At 41.3% G+C, this 19,483-nt stretch overlaps 1 protein-coding gene and 1 pseudogene across 1 annotated transcript in view; one reads left to right on the forward strand and one right to left on the reverse strand.

Annotated features, from left to right (window-relative positions):
* The window catches only part of SYN2 (synapsin II), a 172,173-nt gene that overhangs the window by 47,151 nt on the left and 105,539 nt on the right, over positions 1 to 19,483 (forward strand). The gene's annotated exons all lie outside the window — the stretch shown is intronic.
* On the reverse strand, positions 15,727 to 16,120 carry LOC132215133 (golgin subfamily A member 7-like; annotated as a pseudogene).

A 19,483-nucleotide genomic window follows, 5' to 3' on the forward strand; every position in this document is an offset into this window, starting at 1 on the left:
CTGCCCCCCACCCCAGGCCTTCACCACCCTATTGTCTGTGTTCATGGGTTATGCATATATGCATAGAAGTTCATTGGTTGATCTCTTCCCACCCACCCACACTTTCCTGCTTTTCCTCTGAGGTTTAACAGTCTGTTTGATGCCTCTATGTCTCTGGATCTATTTTTGTTAATCAGTTTATGTTGTTAATTATATGCCACATATGAGTGAGATCATGTGATACTTAAATTTCTCTGACTGGCTTATTTCCCTTAGCATAATGCTCTCCAGGTCCATCTATGCTATTGCAAATGGTGAGTTCTTTCTCTCTCTCTTTTTTTTAAAAAAAGCATTTTTATTGATTTCAGAGAGAAAGGGAGAGGGAAAGATAGAAACATCAATGATGAGAAAAAATCATTGATTGGCTGCCTCCTTCTCGCGCCTTACTGGGGATTGAGCCTGCAACCTGGGCATGTGTCTTTGACCGGAATAGAACCTAGGACTCTTCAGTCTGCAGGCCGACACTCTATCCACTGAGCCAAACCAGCTAGGGCGTGAATTCTTTCTTTTTTACAGCTGTGTGGTATTCCATTGTGTAGATGTACCACGGTTTTTTAATCCATATAGGTTCTCTTGGTGGCTTTCACTAGAGGATATTGTTTTGAGGTCTGAGTTGCCACATTGTTCTGCACCTCTGGCAGGGGCACAGGGACTGATAATTTCTCCTCTAGTGCCATTGCTGGTCTTCTAGTTTTGGGTGATGGTGATCTGTTCTTCAAATTGCTGCTGCCCCAATAAATTTTCTTAGTATAAATGAATCCCCAAATGTCACAACTGTTTTATTGAGCACTTTTAGTTCAGAGCTACTCCTCCAACAGTAAGTAGACCTTGAGACTCTGAAACTGAACATTCAGACTGTTACTGTATCACCCTTTTTGGAAATGGCTTACACAAAGGTCTTCTCTGGATCAGAGGGAATATTCCTTAAATGGGCCAGTTGCAAAGAATGTCCTTTGAAACACGCTGTACAACAGCATCTACTTTAAGGCTTGTGTGTGCCTTAGACATTAGGATATCATCTCTTTAGGCAAAAACTCAGGTATTCATTCAGTTTACCTAAGAAGTGAGGCCAGATACTTAACAGATCCACCTTATATTTCCCATGTTGGGTATTGCTTTTAAGTTGGTTCCCTGGTAGTTTTCGCTTTCATTCTGTTTATGTTGTGGTTTTTAAAACTTATTTATTTATTTATGTATTTATTTACTTTTAGGAGAGAGAGAGAGAGAGAGAGAGAGAGAGAGAGAGAGAGAGAGAGAGAAGAGATTTGACTCTCTGTTCTACGCATCCATGCATTCATTGGTTGATTCCTATATGTGCCTTGACAGGGGATCGATCCTGCAACCTTGACATACCAGAGCAATGCTCCAACCAATTGAGCTACCCAGCCAGGGCTGTGCTTTTTTAATGATGATAATTTTTTGCCTTTGACAACTGTTTTGGTCTTAAAATAAGTTGGCACACATCCTTATTTAATTCTCACACTAATCATCTGAGATGAATATTGTCCTCATTTTAGTATTTATATTTAGCAAACATTTATTGAATGTTATAGCTCCATGCTAGTCATTAGGCTACTCTCATATACATGCTTTTTAAAAGTCTCACAGTATCCCTGTAAGGTATTATCCACATTTTATGGAAGAGAAACTAGAAGCTTAAAGAGGTTAAGTAAGTAACTTCTGTTCCTGTATGTATGTATGTATGTATGTATGTATGTATGTATGTATTTATTTATTTATACCTGCAACCTGTTTAGAACTGTGCTTAGCACTTAGAAGAAGTAAAAGACATGCTTGCTGTTCTTAAGAACTCATGCATTGTCTGAGGCAGTCAAGCTTTGTAAAGATGGGGTAGAATTTAATCAAATGTTAAAAGTAACTGTTGTTAGCCCAGCTGGCATGGCTCTGTGGTTGAGCATTGACCTATGAACCAGGTCACGGATCGATTCCTGGTTCTGGCACATGCACAGGTTTCAGGCTCGATCCCAGTGTAGGGTATGCAGGAGGGCAGCCAATCAGTGATTCTCTCTCATCACTGGTGTTTCTCTCTCTCTCCCTCTCCCTTCCTCTCTGAAATCAATTTTATAAAAAATTAATTGTTGTTATACTTCCAAGAAAAAAGTTAAGTTGGCTGTTGGAAGAGGGCAAGACAAATCAAAATCTGAATGGACTAGAGAAACTAATACAAACTTATGGAGAGGATATAGAACCTAAATTGAGGGACCTGTGTTTATATGTCCCTGATCTGTAGATAACATGATAAAGAGTTATGTTAGGAATACTAAGTTACATAGATAGATTGATGGGAAGAATAGAGGCAGGAAAACAAGTTAGGATGTTGTTTTAATCAACATTACCCATAGGAGTTAGGCCTGGTCGTGTCTTCCACCTTCCTTGGGAAAAGAGATATGGTTTTAATGCCAAAGGATCATCACATTCTTGAATTTTTTTAGCTTGGTCCCTGCAGTTTAGTCTGCAGATTTTCAAAACAGTGGTAGGTTAGGGGATTTGGACTCATCTCCCACTTCTCTTCCTTTAACCCCAAAATGCTGCTTTGAACTTGCTGATGGTTCCCATGCCTATTCTGAAAGATGACCTTTCTCTTTTTTCAACATACTTCCACACACATTGCTTAATTTTGCCTTTGCAACAACTTGGCTACAAAAGGCATGTCAGGTATTATTCCCATTTGACAAATGAATAGACTCAGGCAAAGGTAAATTAGACAATTTATACAACATCACACATTGAATAATTACTTTAGAGCTGGGAATAGGATTTTGATTCTGTGGTCCTTTTTTCTTATTACCCGATAGAGGTAAATTTAGTTCTCACACTCCTCCTCTACTCTTCATCCATCAAATTTAATTATTCCACAATTTGTACTTATATCAGTGATCAGTGTTTACATTATTAGAATTATGTAAATATTGTTTTCTGCAGAGCTAGATGATATATTGTATTATGATTACAATGCTAACCTTACACAACTTTTCCCCCTTGGAGTTAATAGTATTTCCAATGTTTTTCCTTGAATAATTTTTACAATTCTAAATTGAAAAATTTTATAATGTTTCATCAGACTCCAACATATCCCTGTGACTTGGTCCATGTTCCTTAGACAACAGCGATTGAGCAGTCATTAAATGCTAATCCTTTATTGGGAGGTATAATCCCAGGACAGCAAGAATGAGGGTAGAAGGAAGTGAGGCAGGAAGAATGGGAAGCAAATATGAGATGATGCATTACTGTACAAGCCACTGTTCACAACAAGCCTTGAAGAGATAAGAGCTGGTCATATGGCAGGTTCACCTACTCACCCACTCAGACATTTTCGTACAGGCTGTACTGAAAATTGTTAGAATAGTCCATTGGAAAGAGGGGAAGGGATTTTATCTGTTTACTTCCAGGGTTTTGTCTATCTCCCTGTGGTTAAAACTTGCCCCATGAAGAATACAGCTCCCCCCTCACCCTTCGTGGTTGTATCATCAGATGTGTCTGATAATTTGGAGGGAGACATGATTCTACCTTCTGTAGTGTGACACTTCATCTGAATCTGGAAGTTGTGGGAGGAGATAGAACTATTTGAACCCACACAGAATCACTGTGGTGGCAGCTGAAGATAGGATGAGTAAAACTGAGAGAATCTGACAAGGAGCAAGAGATGTGTCTGATACAATCAGTTGCTAACAATATCTGAAAAATCCACCAATTCGTCCTCTCCCATGCCCTGTCTAGAGATCTCCCTCCCAGAAACATGTTTTTGTTTCAATCTGTACTGTTTGCTATTTAGGCCTATTTAATCCTTGAACTTTTTTTTTTTTTTTTTTTTCTGCTCTCCTGGGGCGTAGCTACTGTTTCATGGATTCACTTTTTCCTTTTGCTTTACTTTACTCTCTCACTTTGCAGGAGCACATCTTCTAGTAGATTTTCAAGAAACGGTGCCTAACAGATCAACCTCCTGAGAAATTGCATGTTCAAAAGCATTGTTATTCTTCTCATACATTTGATTTACTAGTACAGTGTAGTAGAATACAGATTTCTAGATTGAAAGTGATTTTTCTCCAAAATTTAGAAAATTATTGCTTCTGTCTTCTAGCATCTTATATTACTATCGAAAAGTTTAATATTGATAGGTCATGAAGGCAGAATTAAAAATTTAAAAGCTTGATGCTTGATCATTTGGATGTATAGATTTTTATATCTGACAATATAAGAATACATATTTTCTCAATACATGGAACATTTAAAAAAATTGATAGGAACAAGTCAGAGCACATAAAAATTTCAAAAATCCTATCTAATTAAAGAGAAACATGGTAATTGGCGTACGACCGCTATCCTTCCCATTGGCTAATCAGGGAGATATGCAAATTAACTGCCAGCCAAGATGGTGGCCGGCAGCCAGGAAGCTCAAGCGAACAGGGAGGCTTGCTTGCTTCAGTGTCTGAGGACTCCAACGTTCCCCGCCTGACTTGCCGGCCTCTCAGCTGCAACTCTAAGCAACTATGTTGCAAATATAGAAGCTAAAAAAAACCCAGAAAACTGCTTTACTCAGCCTGGCTTCAGCCAGCCGGACTGCAACATTGTATCAAATACAGACGGTAAACAAAGGCCAGAAACCTGTTTTCAGCAGCCGAGGCCTCAGAGCTAAAGCTGGCCCAGAATAAAAAATAAAAATAAAAAAAGGAGCGGTTGGGAGCTTCAGTCACCCGTCAGCCTGAAAACGGCCCTCAGCCCCTCAGCCCGACTGGCCAGGCACCCCAGTGGGGACTCTCACTCTGATCCAGGACACCCTTCAGGGCAAACCAGCCAGCCCCGACCCGTGCACCAGGCTTCTATTCTATATAGTAAAAGGGTAATATGCCTCCTGGTACTGGGATCAGCGGAACCGCGAGGCCTCCCGGTACCGGGATCAGCATGACAGGGGGCAGCGCCCAAACCCCCTGATCACCCTGTGGCTCTGTGTGTGACAGGGTGCAGCGCCCTAACCCCCTGATCGGCCCTGCTCTGTGTGTGACAGGGTGCAGTGCCCCAACCCCCTGATCGGCCCTGCTCTGTGGGTGATAGAGGGCCGTGCCCCCCCTCCCCCCACGGGCCCTGCTCTGTGTGTGACAGGGTAGAGCCATAACCTCCCCATTGGCCCTGCCCTGAGTGTGACAGTGGCAGCGCCCCAACCCCCTGATTGGCCCTGCTCTGTGGGTGATAGAGGGTGGCGCCCCAACCCCCTGATCCGCCCTGCTCTGTGTGTGACGGGGGGTGGTGCCCCAACCCCCCAATCGGCCGTACCCTGAGCGTGACTAGGGGTGGCATCGCAACCTCCAGATCCGCCCTGCTCTGTGCATGACAGGGGGCGGCGCCCCAACTCCCCAATTGGCCCTGCTCTGAGCCCAACCAGGGGCTGCACCTAGGGATTGGGCCTGCCCTCTGCCACCCGGGAGCAGGCCTAAGCCAGCAGGTCGTTGTCTCCCGAGGGGTCCCAGACTGCGAGAGGGCACAGGCCGGGCTGAGGGACCCCCTCTCCCCCCTGAGTGCACAAATTTTTGTGCACCGGGCCTCTAGTAGATATTATAAAGAACGATCTTTGACTACAACTCAATGAAATTACGAGTTAATGTGAAATGATGAATTTTTAAAATTACCCATGTATTTTGAAAATTTAAAAACACAGTGCTAAATAATTAAAACAAATTTAAAATACCTAGAACTGAATGATATGAAAACATTATATAGTAATATTTAAGGGATACAGCAAAGGTGCAGTTTTGCAGAAAACTTATACTTTAGATACACACATTTGATAAGAAAACTTTTAAAAGAATGAGCTATGTTCTTTTTATGAAGATAGAAATGAAGAGAAGAAACTCAAAGGAAAACAAAAAACAAAAAAAGAATGGATTTTCATGCACACAGTAAAGACCTGCTCAGGTTTTGTGATTGCATTCACTCTGCGGATCAACTTTGGGAGAAATGACATCTTTGCAATATGAATCTTTTAGTTCATAAACATGATATATCCCACCATTTATTAGGTGTTTCTATAATTTCTCTCAATTTAATATTGTGATTTTTCAGTGTGGAAGTCTTTCATATATTTTATTGCTTTTGTCTCTGGGTGTTTGGTGGTTCTTTTGATGTTATTATAAGTGGTTTTATTCTTTGAATTTTATTACCTTTCTAGTGGTTGCTGACATATAGAAATAATTATATTTTTGCATAAAATAAAAAAATTGAGTATTACCATTTTGCAACTCCTAGTGCAGGGGTGGGCAACCTTTTTGTGAGTGCCTGACAAAACCAGCAAAATCTCTGACTCAAAGTTCTTCTGCGTGCCAACCCTAATTTTTTGAGAACATGTTACGCCTACTTGATATCTCTTAAGGTGTACGTATGTGAAGAACCTTGAAGAAATAATAAAATTCATTTGAGCGACAAAAACACAGTATATGATGATGAAAAATACATTTATTTTTTAATGTATACATGTACACTGATAGTCCGACAGAAAACTTTATGACTTCGTTTGATATTATCAGTGGGACTTTTGCTGCTGCATCACTGATGACAGAGATTTTACATCAGGTTTATATTTTGTGACCTTCAGAGATATGCATGAGCTACTACTTCCATCCGTCAGGCTACTCCTATTACGAGACTTAACAAAATTCATCACTGAGAACAAAGATTCACAAGCATGTGTGGATGAAACCAAAACACTGGTCGGATCTAGGAAGGAAGGGAGAGTTAAGGCAGAAGCATAGAAATTGCTCTTCCCCTCTCTCGTCAATCCATGTCTGTGGTCTTTAAGATAACTTGTTATGTAAAATTATTTATTTATCTAAGATGCACCTACACTGAATTTATCTGAAAAATAAAAAAGTCAATATTAAGAAAAAAATTGTAAATGGAAGATTATAAGAGAGGGTTTCGCATGCCAGCAAAAGTTACTGGCGTGCCATGTTTGCCACGCGTGCCAGGGGTTGCTCACCCCTGTCCTAGTGAGTTAATGTATCGAGGCATTGGACATCGATAGCTGTTAACATCACTAGCTGTTAACATCACAAAAAGAGATAAGCAGATGTGAGTTCCTGATAAAAAAAACATAAAGGTCTAGATACTTTAACAGATGAACACTAAGACAAGAAACAGATGAAGTGGCAAACCTGTGGATTAAAAGGGATTTAGAAGACACACACATTGTTTTTTTAAAAATGTGTGTTTACTGATTTCAGAGAGGAAGAGAGAGGGAGAGATGGAAACATCAATGATGAGAGAGAATCATCAATTGGCTGCTTCCTGCATGCCCCCTACTGGGGATGGAGCCCACAACCTGGGCATGTTCCCTGACCAGGAATCAAACCCTGACCTCCTGGTTCGTAGGTCGAGACACATACAGTGTTTTGTTGTTGTTGTTTTTTTATTTTTTTTAATGGATAGCTCTAAACTATAGTGTCCAAGAATGTACACTTGGGTGCAAATAGAAGGAAGGGATTACTATAAATGTCAGGATGGAGGTTACTTTTGAAGAAAAGAAGAAAGGAAGGAAGTTAATTTGGATAAGCTATTTACTGGGAGAGCTGCTGGGGTGGCAGGCAAAATTCTGTTTCTTAACCTATATGGTGGATACATGAGTGTTTGCATTATACCAATTCATTAAACTCATTAAGCAATATATTTTTTGGTATGGCTTCCTGTATCTTTGTTTCTGTATTCTTATATCTTTATTTACAATATAAAGGTTAAAGGAAAGAATGTCTTCTGTGGTCCAAACTAATAAACAAGAAGATTAGTGGGCAGAGAGGAGGAAGAAGGGAGCTATATACCTTTAAAAGGTTGTTTTTGTTTTTTGTTTTTTTTTTAAACTACTCTATGCTAGGCTCTGTGCTAGGGCATTTCACAGATGTTATCTTAATATTCAAAATTACTACCTCTGTTTTACTAAGTCTCATAGAAGTTAAATAAATTGCTCATGGTAATGAGTAGCAGAGTAGATAGATATTCAAGCCCAAACTATAGACTCCTACTTTCCTCATTGGCTGATATTGGTAGTACATTAATTTCTCTCTAAATTCAGTGTCTATATTATCTATCCTTCAGTTGGTCACTCTTCTGAAAAGTTATGTCCTTTGTGTATATTAAAAACTCTATGGAAATGTGTATATTAAATGTTTTTCCTCCAACTGATCTTTAAAAAGACCAGTTGTATTACTCATTCTAACAGAAAAAAAAAAAGATTATTTTAAGAAGACAACATAAGGTATGAAAATAAGGTGCTATCTTTATATCTCCTATTTTTAGAAAAATTGTTTACATGAGTAAAGTTATTTGAAATGAGTCTCAAATATAGTCCAGCAGCTGAGCAGTACCAGAACAATCTTAAACATATAGAAATACAAGATACAAGGGGGGATTTTATTTTCAATATTTTATGTGGTGTTGATTTTAGCTCTGACCACTGTATCAACTTGGATTAGACGTGCCTATAGATTTATTTGGTTGCAGTTTTATTTTATTTAAAAAAATTATTGGCAACATTGGTTGATAATAGTTCATCATTTTCTTTTCAGGTGTACAAGATTATAATTTTACATATGTGTATTTTATTGCATGCACACCACCCAAAGTCTACTTTCCTTTTGTTACCTGCAGTTTGATTTTAGAAAGTTGGTTTTATATTTATGGTTTTAATTTTGACTTAGATTTATTTTTCTTAGCATTTTATTTGTTGATAGCTTTATTTGTACTCTTTTAGTTTTTTAAGTCCTGACTCAAGGAGTGAGGATATTTTTTCCATTGATTCTTTTGAAAGAGTGGAAGGGAGAGGTAGGGGGAGAGAGAGAGGAGAGAGACAGAGAGAGAGAGAAACATCGACATGAGAGAGACATATCAATTGGTTGCCTTCCACACGTGCCCCAGCCAGGTCCGGGGATCAAACCTGCAACCCAGGTTACGTACCCTTAACCGGGAATCAAACCCACAACCATCCAGTGCGCAGGCCAACACTAACCACTGAGTCATGCCCAGCCAGGGCTATTTGTACTCTTAATTTACAGGGAACTGACCTCTTCTACTCTCTCTGTCTTTTGGTTTTTCCACTCCCTTCTATTGTTAATATGAGGCAATCAGGGAAGATTTTATAAAAAAAATATGACAATACGTAAGCTAAGTATATAAATTGAGTTGGTTATATATTTTTATTTTATGCATTTATTTTTCAACTATAGTTTACTTTCAATATTTTATATTGATTTCAGGTTGGTTCTGTAATTTTAAGAGTTAAAACTAAAAGATAATTACTATATGAATATACTTGACATATATTCTTTATTTTGAGCATTTTAAAGCATAGTTTCTCAATGTGTGGTTCTCTGACGTCAAAATCATCTAGATTTTTACTTTAAAAGCAGCCCTAGCTGGTGTTGTTCAGTGGTTGGAGCATTGGCCTACACACCAAAGGGTCTCAGGTTTGATTCCCAGTCAAGGGCACGTACCTGGGTTGCAGGTTTGAACCTGACCCTGGTCAGGGTGTGTGTGGGAGGCAACCAATACATGAATATCTCTCACATTGATGTTTCTCTCTCTCTCTCTCACCCCCCCCTTTTCTCCCCCCCGCCCCCTTTACTCTCTTTAAAAATCAATGGAAAAAATATCCTTGGTTGAGGAGCAACAACAAATAACAAATAAAAGAAATCTCTTACTCTTTGAGACAGCGTGGATGGACCTGGAGATTATTATGGGGAATCTAATGAACAAAATAAACTGACAAACAAAATAGGATCATAGACATGGAAGTATGGAACAGACTGACAGATCTCAGAGGGAAGGTGGGAGGAAGGACAGAAAGAGATTAATCAAAGAACTTACATGCATACTAGAGGCCCGATGCATGAAATTCATGCAAGGGGCTCGGTTCCCGCCACTGTGGCAGCTGCCTTGGCCCCCTGCCACCACGGCGGCTGCCTCTGCCTCAGCCCCCGCTGCGGTGGCTTCATCCAGAAGGACATCCGGAAGGATGTCCGGTCTAATTAGCATATTGTGCTTTTATTATTATAGACTAGAGGCCCGGTGCACGAAATTCATGCATGGGTAGAGTCCCTAGGCTTGGCAATCAGGGCTGATCTATGGGGTGACCAGAAGGGAAATTGGGGCCCCTGCTTGCAACTGCCTTGGCCTGGTGCTGCCCGCTCACCTGCTCCACTATCCCGCAGCGGTCCTGCTCTTGTCTGGGCCCATCGGGGCTGGCAGCGCCTCCACTGCAGCCCATTGCCAGTGCGGCATTACCGACGCCTGCCATGTTTCACATCACCCCCTGGTGGTCAGCGCACATCTAACTCCCAGTTGGTTGAATTCCCGCCAGTGGGGACAATTTGCATATTAGCCTTTTATTATATAGGATCTGTATAGCCAATGGACACAGACAATTAGATAGGTGAATACCTGGTGTGGGATGGGAGCCGGGTGAAGTGGTAGGGGGGAGGAGAGAAAATCAGGGACATCTGTAATACTCTCAACAATAAAATAAGTTTAAAAAATAAAACCATACTCCCCTCCCAAAAGCATACTCTCTAAGTCCCACCCCAACCTTTCTGAATAAGAATCTGCATTTTTTAATGTGTGTGTACCTAGAATTTGATTCTTATTCTTTTTTCACTTTCCCTATTTATTTCTTCACTTGTTTAAATTTCTTATCTATAGTATCTATAAGGATATGTAGATATCAGTTGGCTATCTGGAGGTTGATTTGGTAGGCCATTTGCATGTTTTTGCAACGATAGATTTCTGATGTAAGTTGGAGATCTTGACAGCATAAATGCATTTTTCTTTCCAACAAATTAATGATCCCTTTAAATTTAATAAATGATTTCTGAATGATTCTTAGCTGCATTCTCAAAGACCTTAATTAAGATATTCTATTATGGCCTGGCTGGCATTGCTCAGCGGTTGAGCCTGGACCTAAGAACCAGGAGGTCATGGTTCAATTCCCAGTCAGGGCACATGCCGGGGCAGTGCTGAAACAGGGAGAGAGGGATGGGCAGAGAAAAACCCAGAAAGAAGAATGGATGCTGGAGATCTATTTGATAATTTTGCTCTTCATGACCTAGTCATAATATTATGTTGGAATGTCATAACAGTGCTGAGAATGGCTTCCAAACAGAGCACTCACCTTTATTATCCCTATCATTCCACCCTGCGCTGTGTCCTGACAGTCTCTTCTCATTCCAGTTTCATGCTGATTCCACCTACTTTCTTATTTTGGAAAACCATCCTCTAGTGATAGCACTTGAGCCTCAGATTGACATAAATTTGGATAAGGGATACTTAGTATATTATCAAGAGCTGGATCCCACCACTGAGGCATATCTAAATCTACCTCCTTTTTTACATGCGTCCCAAGTAATGTGAGAGCAATTGAGCCCTGGCTGGGTGGCTTGGTTGGAGCATTGTCCTGTACACCAAAAGGTTGTGGGTTCAATCCCTGGTCAGGGTGAATACCTGTGTTGTGGGGTTGATCCCCAATTGGGGCACATACAAGAGGCAACTGATCAATATTTCTCCCCCCTCTTCTCCAAAATCAATAAACATCATCTGGTAAGGATAAAAAAAATCATGTAGTATGGCTAGCTAAGCTTTAATTTCCTGAATCTTTGAATGCCTCGATTTTAAGGATAATACATCACACCTTCATAATTCACTGCTTGGAATCAGAGGTTTTTCGGTTTGGAAGAGATTTTAAAGTGTTTTCTAGTCTAGAAATAATTATACCTTCCTGTGCATCAGAAATCCATGCAGGACTTTTTTTTTTTTTTTAAATAATGATTCCAAATTTCCGCCTCAGATCTCTTTAGTTAGACCCTCAGTATTGGGATCCTAGATTTTTGTTTGAATAAGCTTTCCAGATGATTCTTATACAACCAGTCAGAGTTGTGTTTGAGAACCACAGGTCTAGACCAATCATCCTTGTCATTGAATTTCCACCATTTCAGAAGTAGAAAATTTGTTTCCAGCTCTCCTATTTCTTACTATTCATGTCCAAGACTTAGTCCGTTCATTCTTATTTTTTCAACATTTTCTTGACCCAGCACTTCACTTCTCACACCTACTTTCAAACAAAAACCAAACACAAAATAAATAACACCAGCAACAACAAAAATACCCAACCACTTATTGTCCATCTATTACATCCCTGGTGCTAGTCTAAGTATATATCCATGTTTACTTTATAATTCTTACATTAATCCCCTTTGGAAGGTATTGTTATTCTCATTTCTACAGAGATTGCATAACTACTCAAGGCCACATTACTAGTAGGCGACAGAACTGAATCTTGAAACTAAGGTTAACTGTGCTTTTAAAAATTTTTATTTACTTAGTATTTGCTGCAACTTCCAATCTCATCTTTTGTTATTATTCCTCTGAGTATATCTCCTCTTCAACAGTGATGAGATCTACAAATTTAGGGCCTCAGCTCCAGGCAGGCCTAAAGGGTCTCCACTGTTTTCTCTTCTTATTCTAGTCATGTCCTAGTTTCTCCAGAAGTCTTCTCACTATATTTCTATCTATTGCACTCTTTTCAATTTCATCTGAATTCAGAACATTTATTAGCTATACCACTTACTTGGAGTCCCTTGACCACTCATTTTATTTCTCATGTGTTATTTATTTTTGTTTGCTTAGGAAAAAGTTCTAATGTGTTAATATTTCAGCAAAGTTATTGCAACAGATTTAAAAGGCAGACAGACATGTTATTATAGGCTATGTAGTAACAAAGGATTTTTATACAATTAAAATATTACACAGACCTATGGGATTTATTGAGTAACTAACAGACCCATAAAAGAAATTAAATTTGAAAGATTAAATTCAATATTAGCACCTACAATATATTTGAAAGTAAAATTTTTAACTGTTTCATTCCTCCTAATGATTCTTAACTCTCTCCCAAATATGTTACTCTCAAACTGCAAAGATGAATAAAGGACATAAGAAGCTCCAGTACTAAGAACATACTGCCCAAAGAAGAACTAGAAGTATTGACTCAGACTTGAGAGTTTTAGTTGGAAATCATTTAACTTTCTATACTTTAACTCATCATAAGAGTTCTGTGAATTGAATACTGTATATGAGTGAAGTCTATGAACCTATTTCCAGTAGGGATGGTTAAAAATTAGCAATATGCAGTATTATTCTTATCAAATTTTTCTCATAAGTTATATTTGTAACAAAATTATACTTAAAATATTTATTACACTTGCTTATTATACTTTCAGCAACACAGGAGGGACCTTTATGTGTTTGATGGTTTACCATCCACTTCATTATGCTTACTTATTTTTGTAAGGAACAAACAATATATACCACATCTTCCCAATATTCAAGATAATGCAATAATAATAAAATTATCCAAAGAAAAATAACTGGAAATTGCATTAGATACTGCTTTATTAGGAATTAGAGGTCTGGTGCACAAATTCATGCATGGGTAGGGTCCCTCAGCCTGGCCGGCAATCGGGGCCGATTGGGAGGGGCGGGGGGGGGGGGAGGGGAGGATAGGGGAGGGCGGTGCTGGTAGGCTGGGAGGAGGGACTGTGGGAGGTTAGCTGGCCAGCTGCAGGAGGTTGGCTAAGGGAGCATACTGACCACCAGGGGGCAGCTCTTACGTTGAGCGTCTGCCCCTGGTGGTCAGTGTGCGTCATAGCAACCAGTCGTTTGGTCATTTGGTCGCTTAGGCTTTTATATATATATACTAGGGGCCCGGTGCACGAAATTCGTGCACTGGGTGTGTGTGTGGGGGGGAGTGTCCCTCAGCCCAGCCTGCCCCCTCTCACATACTGGGAGCCCTCAGGCGTTGACCCCCATCACCCTCCAATCGCAGGATCGGCCCCTTGCCCAGGCCTGACGCCTCTGACAGAGGCATCAGGCCTGGGCAGGGGACCCTCATTTCCCCCCATCACTGGTTCTGCCCCCAGCCCAGGCCTGATGCCTCTGGCCCAGGCATCAGGCCTGGGCAGGGGACCCCCAGACCCCTCCGATTGCTGGCTCTGCCCCTTGCCCAGGCCTGATGCCTCGGCCAGAGGCGTAGACCCCCATCACCCTCCGATCGCCTGATCGGCCCCTTGCCCGGGCCTGACGCCTCCGCCAGAGGTGTCAGGCTTGGACAGGGGACCCCCATCTCCCCCCGATCACTGGCTCTGGCCCCCGCCCAGGCCTGAGGCCGCTGGCCCAGGAATCATGCCTGGGCACGGGACCCCCATCTCCCTCTGATCGCTTGCTCCACCCCCTGCCCAAGCCTGACGCCTCTGACCCAGGCTTCAGGCCTGGGCAAGGGGACCATCATATCCCCCCAATCCCCGGCTCCGCTCCCCACCCAGGCCCCCGCCCAGGCCTGATGCCTCGGCCAGAGGAGTTGACCCTCATCACCCTCCGATCACCAATCACCGGATCGGCCCCTTGACCAGGCCTGAGGCCTCCGGCAGAGGTGTCAGGCCTGGGCAGGGGACCCCCAGCTCCCCGCGGTTGCAGGCTCCGTCCCTGCCCAGGCCTAACGCCTCTGGCTGAGGCGTCCGGCCCGGGCAGCGGGGACCCGCAGCTGCAGCGGCCCCGCGATCGTGGGCTTTGCTTTAGGCCCAGGCAAGGGACCTCTAGCTCCTGGGACTGCCAGCTTCTACCGTGCCCAGCTCCCATCGCTGGCTCCACCCCTACTTCCTGCTATCACTGGCCAGGGCGGCAAAGGCGCCTGATTCTCCGATCATGGCTGGGGGGCAGGGCAAAGGTGGCCCCAGGGCCGCCTTTGCCCTGCCCCCCAGCTCTTAGCTCCCCCCTGGGTTTCTGATCACTGTCAGTGGCAGGGGGCTTCTTCCTGCTTTCCCTTTCGCCTCCCTGCATTGTGCCTACATATGCAAATTAACCGCCATCTTGTTGGCAGTTAACTGCCAATCTTAGTTGGCAGTTAATTTGCATATAGCCCTGATTAGCCAATGAAAAGGGTATTGCCGTACGCCAATTACCATTTTTCTCTTTTATTAGTGTTGATAGATAATTGCTATAATAAAACAAATAACAGCATACATTATTTTTTCCAATGACCTTCAGTTTGAGAAACTTAACAGCAGAAATAGATCTTTAAGATTCGAGTCATTGAGAAATGTAGTTCTTTGAAATCTGGGAGATATATTAGCAAAACCACAGATCCAGCTTACCCTTCACTGAAATTCTGGAGAAAAACATTTTATTAATTTGGGGGAATAAGACTGGACACTGGCAAAGATATGACTTTTAAGTCAATAGCCACCTGGGCTGTATGATGAGAACCATTGGTATTGGTAACACATAGAAATAAACTTAGGCTGACCAACTGAATATTTTATTTAAAAAGTTAAATACCTCATTGTATTTTGGATAGAATACAAAAAGTAAAATGGCTTTTAATAAAAAATTAAAATGCTTAATTGTGTTTTCTTAGAAACCAATCAAAAGATTATAGACTTCTACACAATTTGAAGGCACAAATTGGATGCTGAGTGACTAGAGGTCATTCCAGGTGTGGAATTTTAGAAAGTCTTTAGAGTAAATGGCACTGTGGCTCTGGCAGCAGATACAAAGGAATGATACTCTAGAGAGGAGGTAGGGGACACTTTCTGATCAGCCATTGGATTGATGGAGCTGGAGCTGGGATCTTTAATTTATGGTTCATCTTCCACAGCTCATACCTCTGTCTTCATAAATGGTAATTTCAGATCTCTTTCAGTGAGATCTGTCAGGAGCAGGTCTTGGGGAGCATATATTTTCTCATTTTGATCTTGAGTGTATTTGGAGACTTTTTTGAGAATCTTTTCATAATGAATTTCTATGCATAAGAAGATGGTGTATGCTGTTAAACATGCTTCAAGATATGATTGACTCTCAAGCTTCTGTGTTTATGCATAAAGGTTACTTAGAATTCGAACTGTTTCTTCAAACTGCTGCCTTTCAGGCTGGTTCTCCAGCTCTGCAGGAACTTGGTCTGGAACTGGCAGCATGTGCCACTGCTTTATCCTTGCTGAATGAATATCTTCATGAACACTGGTGCCTGCTGAAGCCTCATGGTGAGGACAAGACGGGCTACCCCACTTCATCTGCCCTCCAAGTGCTGTTGTATTGCCCCTTCATGTATTATTTCTTATGTCCTCAGCTAGTCTGTAGGCTTTTTGAAGTAAGGGACTATATTTACATAGTTGGTGCACAGTAAATGTTTATTGACTGACCACCTGGAACACTTAGGAAATGGGGAAAAGGGCTATTGGACCAAAGTTTGAGGTGAGGTGACTCTGGAATAATCTTTTAGGTTTCTCATCAGTATCAAAGAACTATTGGAGCTCTGAGAATAGCTCTATACTATTTTTTCTTTTCCCTTACTTTCCATTACTATTCTTAACAGGGGCCCTATGTTACTTTTCTCCAGGGTCTGTTGGTCATCCTCATAACCCTTCCTCTCCTGCACAGTCCCTTTGACCTTGAATTTATCATTTTCCCCCTTTGGGCCTCTATGTCCTCATTAATAAAATAAGATTAAAATAATCCTTAAGTTTCTTTCCACTTCTAATATTTTATGATGTTACTGTCCAGAAGTTCTACTGAAATATGGAGCAAATTATATATCAATTTCTTTGTCATAGAAGCCAAATTGGTTCACTGAACAGGTTCTGGAGAATAAAAACTTTCAAGCCCCAGACTTAGTGGGCATATTAGTATTGATAGTCTCCATGGATTTTTATCAAAGGAAATTTTGGACATAGGAATGGTGACATTTGTCCATCTTAGCACTTAGCAGCTGCAACCAAGAGATGAAAGCTTGGAAAAGGTGACTGACGTCATTAGGCCAATTTGACCGTGTGGTATTATTCTCAGAACACACTCCAGCATCTGAGTTATTTTTATCTGCTGTGGGTCAGAGTCTGGGGCTTGTTTCTCTTCTCTGAGAAAGCAGTAGACAGTTTAATTGATGGCTTTGCCTGCCAGGACATTTGGTCTTAATGATGTGCTCAATTTTTCCTTTGTTCCATTGGGAACTTAAACTGTAACAAGGAAACTTAGTAGTAAAAATACTTTGATGTAGAAAAAAATAAGTACCTTTTGTTCTAATCCCTGGCCTTGAGCATGTTATTCCTCTTTCTAAATCAGTGTCTTTTTTCTGAATATCCTGCCCCTCTTTGTTGATACCCTTATTAAATATTTTCAAAAGCCCACTCCCATTCCCATCCCTCAATTGCACTTTTTTCTCTCTCTGAAATTCTACTAAAAGGAGCCTATACTATGCAATATATTACTTAGTTCTCTACCATCTTATATTATTACTAGAGGTCGGAGCACAAAATGATTGCATGGGTAGGGTCCCTAGGCCTGGCCGGTGATCAGAGCTGATCTGTGGGGAAAATGGTGGGGCGATTGGGGGGCCCCCACTGGCACCCACCTTGACTGGCCTGGCACTGCCCACTTTATGGCCACTCCCCCCGTCACTGCTGCTGGTCACCTCCCTCTGCAGGGCGGCTGGCGGGGCGATCGGGGGGCCGCCACTGGCATCCACCTTGGCTGGCCTGGGGACTGCAGGCTGGGGGCAGCTCCTGCATTGAGCATCTGCCCCCTGGTGGTCAGTATGCATCATTGTGACCAGTCATTCTGCTGGTTGGTCCACTGTTCGGTCAATTTGCATATTAGGTTTTTATTATAAAGGATATCACTTTTTGTGTATGTTCATTTTGTCTCCTTAAATTATTTGCATCTTGAAGGCACAGAGCAATCTTCATTCAGCTCTGTGATCCTACCAGAAACGGTATAGAGCAGCGGTTCTCAACTTGTCGGTTGTGACCCCTTTGGGGGTCGAACGACCCTTTCACAGGGGTCACCTAAGACCATCGGAAAACACATATTGAATATATAATTACATATTGTTTTTGTGATTAATCACTATGCTTTAATTATGTTCAATTTGTAACAATGAAAATATATCCTGCATATCAGATATTTACATTATGATTCATAACAGTAGCAAAATTACAGTTATGAAGTAGCAACGAAAATAATTTTATGGTTGGGGGTCACCACAGCATGAGGAACTGTATTAAAGGGTCGCAGCATTAGGAAGGTTGAGAACCACTGGTATAGAGGAAGGAATAAAAGAGTGTAAGGGACTTAACATTTATTTTATTTTTTTAAAATATATTTTTTTCATTTTTTACAGAGAGGAAGGGAGAGGGGTAAAGAGCTAGAAACATCGACCAGCTGCCTCCTGCACACCCCCCACTGGGGTTGTGCCCGCAACCAAGGAATATGCCCTTGACTGGAATCGAACCCGGGACCCTTCAGTCCGCAGGCCGATGCTCTATCCACTGACCCAAACCGGTCAGGGCGGGACTTAACATTTATTGAATTCATACCTTGTTCTAGGGATGTATTCATACTTTGTATCGGGGATATGTACTTCATAGTTTATTTCTAAATTTTCACAACAGCCTAAAGATAGGAAATATTAGGTCCATTTTACTCCTGAGGAGACTTGGCCTCAGACACATTGAGTAGGGGGGTCAGAGTCAGTGTGGGGTAAGGCATATTTAGTGTTAAATCCCTCCCTCTCTGCCTTTTACTTTTTGTGTTGCTTAACCTTTCTGAGCTTCAGTTTCCAGATAGGAATAATATCATCCTTATTGGGTACTTGTGAACCTTAATGAGAAAGATAATGGAGAGAAGGAGCCTTCGGTTGCTTGGCTCATAGACAATCTATAAATGAGACATAATTGTAGGTAGAATGGACAGGGCTTGCTATTGATTGGTTGTGGTACAGAAGGGGAGAAAAAAAAAAAGTGAAGCATAGCTCCCAGGTGTCTATCTTGAATAACTGAAAAGATAATAATATAGATTACAGAGAATCTGAAACACTGGAAGAAAAACAGTGGAAGGAGAATGATGAGTTTAATGATGTTGAATAGGCAATACAATATACAAGTCTAGAGCTCAGTGGAGAAATCTGAGCAAAAGGTACAGCTACATGTGGTAACTGAAGATCTTATGTGGAAGAGAGAAAGAGTTAGATGACATAGTTTCTGGAAAATTTCAAAATTTAAAGGTGAGTAGAAGATAACACAAGAAAGGTGACTGAAAAAAAGACAGCCAGGTAGGTTGGAGAACCACGGAAGTGTCACTGAAGCCAAGGGAAGGAAACATTTTAAGAAAAATTGTCTATACATAGTGTCTTTTCTTTCTCATCTTCCATTTATTCTTCAACTCAGTTCAGTCTGGCTTCTGCATTATCTCATTAACTACACTGAAATGTCTCTTTTCAACCAATTCAATGAGCATTTCTCTATCCTCATTAAACTTGCTCCATCAGTAATATTCAAAACAGCTAGCCATTCCTTCCTTCTTTCCCCTACTTCAGTGGCTGCTCTTTATAATTAATAAAAAATTAAAATTC

Source organism: Myotis daubentonii, chromosome 14 (genome assembly GCF_963259705.1).
Source record: "Myotis daubentonii chromosome 14, mMyoDau2.1, whole genome shotgun sequence".
NCBI lineage: Eukaryota > Metazoa > Chordata > Mammalia > Chiroptera > Vespertilionidae > Myotis > Myotis daubentonii.